Here is a 6,000-nt window from a genome sequence, read left to right as displayed (position 1 = left end):
ACTTAATTTTCTCACCTTTTTAATGATTAAGGGGGAGGAAATTAGGAAAATAAGACTTTACTTAAGTTTGTGTTATCTGCTTAAGTACAATTATTGGCCCTAAGTTTATTTTGTTCTGTGTTTTAAGACTAAGTTGTTTGTTGGTTTGAATTTGGTTGGTTAATCAGGTGGTTTATCCTGATAGGATTTTAATTTGTTTGGATAATATGTTGGATACCAGGTGGTTTATCCTGGTTAGGATTATTTGAACTTATTATTTATGTTATGCAAGTTGCTTTGGTTAATTGTTTTCTGTATTAAATATTGCATATCTGTGAATACCTGTGAATTAGGATTATCTGCTAGATTTTATTCTCTGTGATAATTGTGAAAGTTTAGTGATATTAGATTGCTATATTTAGGGGGAGTTTATTACTTTTCCTAATATAGTGTAATCATCAAAAAGGGGGAGATTGATACTCTCAAGGTTTTGATGATGACACTAACAGCAAGCTAATAACATGAAACTGATATGTGTAAGCATGCTATCAAAGGTTGTTTATGCGGACTAACAGTATTTCAGGATGTTAGCATGATTTAGCTGTCAGCAAGCTTACAGGGATATTAACAAGATATCAGCAGGCTTACAGCGTGAACAGAGAAACAATCGGATAAAGATCAAAGTCTATTTTCAAGGAGAATTAATAGGAAACGACTTTGTAAGGATTCTAATATTTGTATATATCTTATATAAATATTAGAGCTCAGTTTTATAAAGAGTTTTCATTCAAAAACGTTTTCCCAACTAATTGGAGATTTTCTCCTGAGATGATTTCAAACAGATTTTATCTTTTACTCAGTAAACTTATGTCATCCAAACGTTCATTATTCAATTCAAATTTAAACGTGAGGTTGTTACCAAGATTGTTGGAAATTTGTTGGATTATGACCGTTAGTGTGATGTATATATACTTGAGTGTGATTTCGTTTTTCAGAACAAGGAGAACACACCAAGCTTTCTGAAATACAACTCTTTACATTGCTAAATCTTTTATTGAGCTCTAGTACTTATATTTGCATATATATCTATATTGAGAGTTCATAGTTTCGGTTGTATTACACTTATTCATTGTATTGTTCAAGGTGTAATGTTTTGTTGCTGTGTATCCAGCTTGTGAAACAAGGGAACAAGGGAACTAGTTAGCTAGAAGAATATACTTGGGAAGTATAGGTCTTGGTAGGCTTTTGGTTCGTGGTTCAGGGGTTTCAGCAGGCTGATAACAGGAACAAGGGAGAAAGGGAGTTATATTATTGAATCTTGTAATCGTTGACATTTCTTGATTAATAATATAATCTCTTACCAGTTGGTAGGGGACCAGGACGTAGACCATTAGGGTTAGGGGTCGAACCTGGCTAAAATTCTTGGTGTTGCTAGCATACTGCTTTACATTATCTGCATTGCATTTAACTTATTAGCAGGCTAACTGTTTACTCTGAAAATTAACAGCAGGCTATCATTGACAGATTAATTATTTGGTAACTTATAAAAATCGGGTATATTAGCCATAACACCTATTCACCCCCCCCCCCCCCCTCTAGGTGTGTAATTTCAAAATATATATGGAGTGTTTTTAGAATTTAGAATTTGAAACTCCTTAATAATGAAAAAGTAATAGATCGTATAGACTTATAGTTGTAGAGGGAGATTACCAAACCAAAAGTATAATCAATTGGTACCTAAATTGATGTATTTTGTCTATTTGTGTGGCAATGATACATGCATTACACAAAAGAGTACTAAAAATGTTGAAACCTTAGACGATTACCATCACGGTGATTTGACAATAGAGTACATTCCGACCTTTTCAATACAGCAAGAACTATCAATTTCCTTATATTTAATGGTCTTTGTTTATCAGCGACTTCTTCATAACATCTGATTTTGTATCACTAAGAAGTTTTCAAAATACTATATTTATAATTTTATTTTAGAAGTCGTTATAATTTTTTATAAGAAATATTTTATATTGTATAGGAATTTGATAAACAAATTATTGACAAATTGATTATGTTATCTTTTAGAGATATAACTTTTAAGATATTTATTTGTATATTATAAAAGGGTAATGCAAATAATATATTTTTTATCATCTATTTACGAATATTTTTTAGTATTAATATATTTTGTTGATAGTAGTTTGATTTTTATTTAATTATGAATTATATTTTTTTTTATAAGAAAAATATTATTATTTATCTTGTAACATTTAAGAAGATTTACGTTTATTTATATAAAATTTTTATTTGAATTCCAGTTTGTCTTTATAAGTTATACATCTATTGATAGGTATTTTTAAATATTAATATATGTTATTAATAATAGATTCATTTTTTTCAACTAATTAAAATTATTTTTAAAAAGATAATGAAAAATACATTTGGAGTGCTTTTAAAATTTTAAACAGTTTAATAATGAAAGAATAATTGACCTTGTAGATTTATAGTTAGTATAATGAAATTACCAAACCAAAAAATATAACCAACTGATACTTGAATTTATGTATTTTGTCCACTTGTTTGTCAATAATATATGCATTACACAAAAGAGTATGAAAAAGTTGAAACTTTGTACGGCTACTATCATCTACTGTGGTGACTTGTCAACAGAGGTGACTTGTCAATAGTACATTCTCCTCTACAATACGGCAAGAACCATCAATTTTCTTATCGTCAATGGTCTTTTTTTGTCGTGACTTCTTGATAACATCTGACTTGTATCAGTTAAAATGTTTTTTAAAATTGTATATTTATAATTTTATTTTAGTGGTCATTATAATTTTTTATATGAAATATTATATGATATTGTATTTGAATTTGATAAAATATAATCGAAAAATTGATTATGTTTTCTTTTAGAGTTATAATTTTTAAGATATCTATTTGTATAATATAAAAGGGTAGTGCAAATAATATATTTCTTTATCATCTATTTATAATATGAATATTTTTTTAATATTATTAATATATGTTGTTGATATTAGTTTTATTTTTAATTAATTATAAATTATTAAATATTTTTTTATTTGTTTATAAGAAAAAGAATATTATTTATCTTGTAACAGTTAAGAAGATTTATGCTTATTTATATAAATTTTTTATTTGCCTTCCAGTTTGTCTTTATAAGTTATACATTTATTTATTAGTATATTTAAATAATAATATAAGTTATTAACAATAGTTTAACTTTTTATCAATTAATTAAAATAATATTTAAAAAGATAATGATAAAATACATCTAGAGTGTTTTTAGTATTTGAAATTGTTTGACAATGAGAGAGTAATAAACCTTAGAGCATCTCCAACGGTGTTGGCTATAATAATTTGCTAAATTGGACCTGTAGGACATTGTTTAAAATTTGTTGAATTTGTAAGACATTTTGCTTCGATGGTATTAGCTATATTGGTTGGCTATAATTTTAAAATAGTATGTTATTAATATTTTAAATTGTTATAAATATAATTTATCACTTTAATATGGTAATAAGTGATGTGTAATATTCCTATCTATTTCTTACAGACGTGTGGTGGATCGACAAATATAGTCATGCATAGGAGGTTGTCTATAATTATAGCTAAGGGGCGGGTGTGGTTGGAATGTCGTTTTTTTAAGACGTTGGCTATAATTTTTATTTTTGATATGCCAACTAAGCTTTTAGGTAAGAGCTTCTCATGGTTGGAGATGCTCTTGTAGACTTATAGTTGTAGAGAGAGATTACTAAACGAAAAATGTATAACCAAATGGTGCCTGAATTTATGTATTTTGTCTATTTGTGTGGAAATAATACATGCATTACATAAAAGAGTATGAAAAATGTTGAAACATTGTAGGGTTACTATCACCTATTTTGGTGACTTGTCAAAAGAGTACATTCCCCACTTTTCGATACGGCAAGAACCATCAATTTCCTTATCGTGAATGGTCTGCAATTGCCATCGACTTCTTCATAACATCTGACTTGTATCAGTTAACAAGATTTTCAAAATCTTGTATTTATAATTTTATTTTTGGAGTCATTATAATTATTTATATGAAATATTATATGATATTGTATTGGAATTTGATAAAATATTTTTGACAAATTGGTTATGTATAAGTATTTTTAATTATTAATATATGTTATTAATAGTAGTTTCACTTTTTTCAACTAATTAAAATTTTATTTAAAAAGATAATGATAAGATAATACATATGGAGTGTTTTTAGTATTTGAAACTGTTTAACAATGAAAGAGTAATAGATCTTGTAGACTTATAGTTGTAGATAGAGTTGTAAATGAACCGAACTGTTCGTTGAGCTCGCTCGGTTCGGTTCGTGTTCGAGTTCGGTAAACTCGTCCGAAAAGCTTACCGAACCGAACTTTTAGGATGCTTAGTTCGTGTTCGGTTCGTTAAGCTTGTGTTCGGCTCGATTTCGAGAAGGTCATGTTCGTTGGATAATAAATAAAAATATATTTATAATATTATATGTAAATATAATATATAATATCCATAATTTAGGTATTAATATTAATTTATAATTATAGATTTATTTAAAATTGATATTGTACATGTTGTAAATATATAAATAAAATATATGGGCTAATTTTTTTCATTAAATTAATTTTAAAAATATTTTAATATTATTTTAAAATATACATTATTCGCGAACTGTTCGTGTTCGGTTCGGTTCGATATGTTCGCGAACAATTCGTGTTCAGTTCGGTTTGTTACCGAACTCGAGTTCGGACAAAATAATTTGTTCGATAAAATTATCGAACAGTGTTCGGTTCATAAAGATTTTGTTCGAGTTCAGTAAGACTTCGTCCGATTTCGGTCCATTCACTTATTTTGTTCAATAAATTCAAACTAACTTCTTCCTTAGAAATGCATATTCATTCGTTATTCTCTGTGATGTTCTTCACTACTTTTAGCTAGGGCTGACAATTTCAGACACGACCCGAAAACCCGACACGAATTCGATCCGCAAAATACGAATTCAGGTCAGGATATTTCGGGTTCAGGTCGATTTCGGGTTGACCCATAATTGACCCGAAAAAATCGGGTAACCCGAAATTCACCCGCATACATTTTTATATATTATATAATATATATTTATGTTTATAAGTTTATACTTTAATATACACTAGTTTTTGCACTTGTCTCCTTTTATGTCCTTCAGGATTAACCCTCATGTTGACATGTTCTAACTGTCTTTACACTTACCATTGATTAGACTCTTGCTTCCCATTAATTGTTCTCCAACTGCTTTTCATTTTTGCTGAATATTATGAACTCTACTTGACTAATGTACGTGTTAGAACTTTATGTCACAAACTTGTCACGAGCTCATTTGGCATTATGTAACTGTGGTAATCTGGCAAATTCTTTTCTACGATCATTTTGCAGAGCTCGAAAAATTATTTCCAAAGTTGTAATAATTAATATAATTTTTATAGACCGTTACAATGCGCGGCTTTTCAACTAGTTAAAGATAATAATAAAATAAATTTTCATTCAGATTTCACAAGTTCGATTGTTATCAATTAATTAAAATTGAGATTACATGTATACAAAATTAAGAAAGAAAGTTTCTAATCATAATATTTTTTGTTAAAAAAATCAGAATATTTTCTAAAAAAAGTTCTTAATCATTCAAAGGTTTGAGCTAGAGTTATAAAAATAAGGGGGTGTTTGCCCGGGCTTAAAAGCCCGGCTTCTGGATTTATAAGTTAGAAACACTTATTTGTATCGTTTGTGTAAAAAGTCAAGAAGCACTTATAAAAAGTTAGGAATGCTAGCTTTTGTTTCACGACTTCTGTTTTTTCGCTAAACACTTTAATCACTCATAAATCTTCATAAATCTTAACTTGATCATCATTTCTACTTCACTTCTTTATTTTAAACTAGAAACATTTATTTTAAATTCAGGCAAACGAATATGATACATTTGTGGTGATATATATATATAGGCTGATGATCAAA

Source organism: Daucus carota, chromosome 8 (assembly GCF_001625215.2).
Source record: "Daucus carota subsp. sativus chromosome 8, DH1 v3.0, whole genome shotgun sequence".
NCBI lineage: Eukaryota > Viridiplantae > Streptophyta > Magnoliopsida > Apiales > Apiaceae > Daucus > Daucus carota.
Note: the sequence above shows the minus strand (reverse complement) of the source record.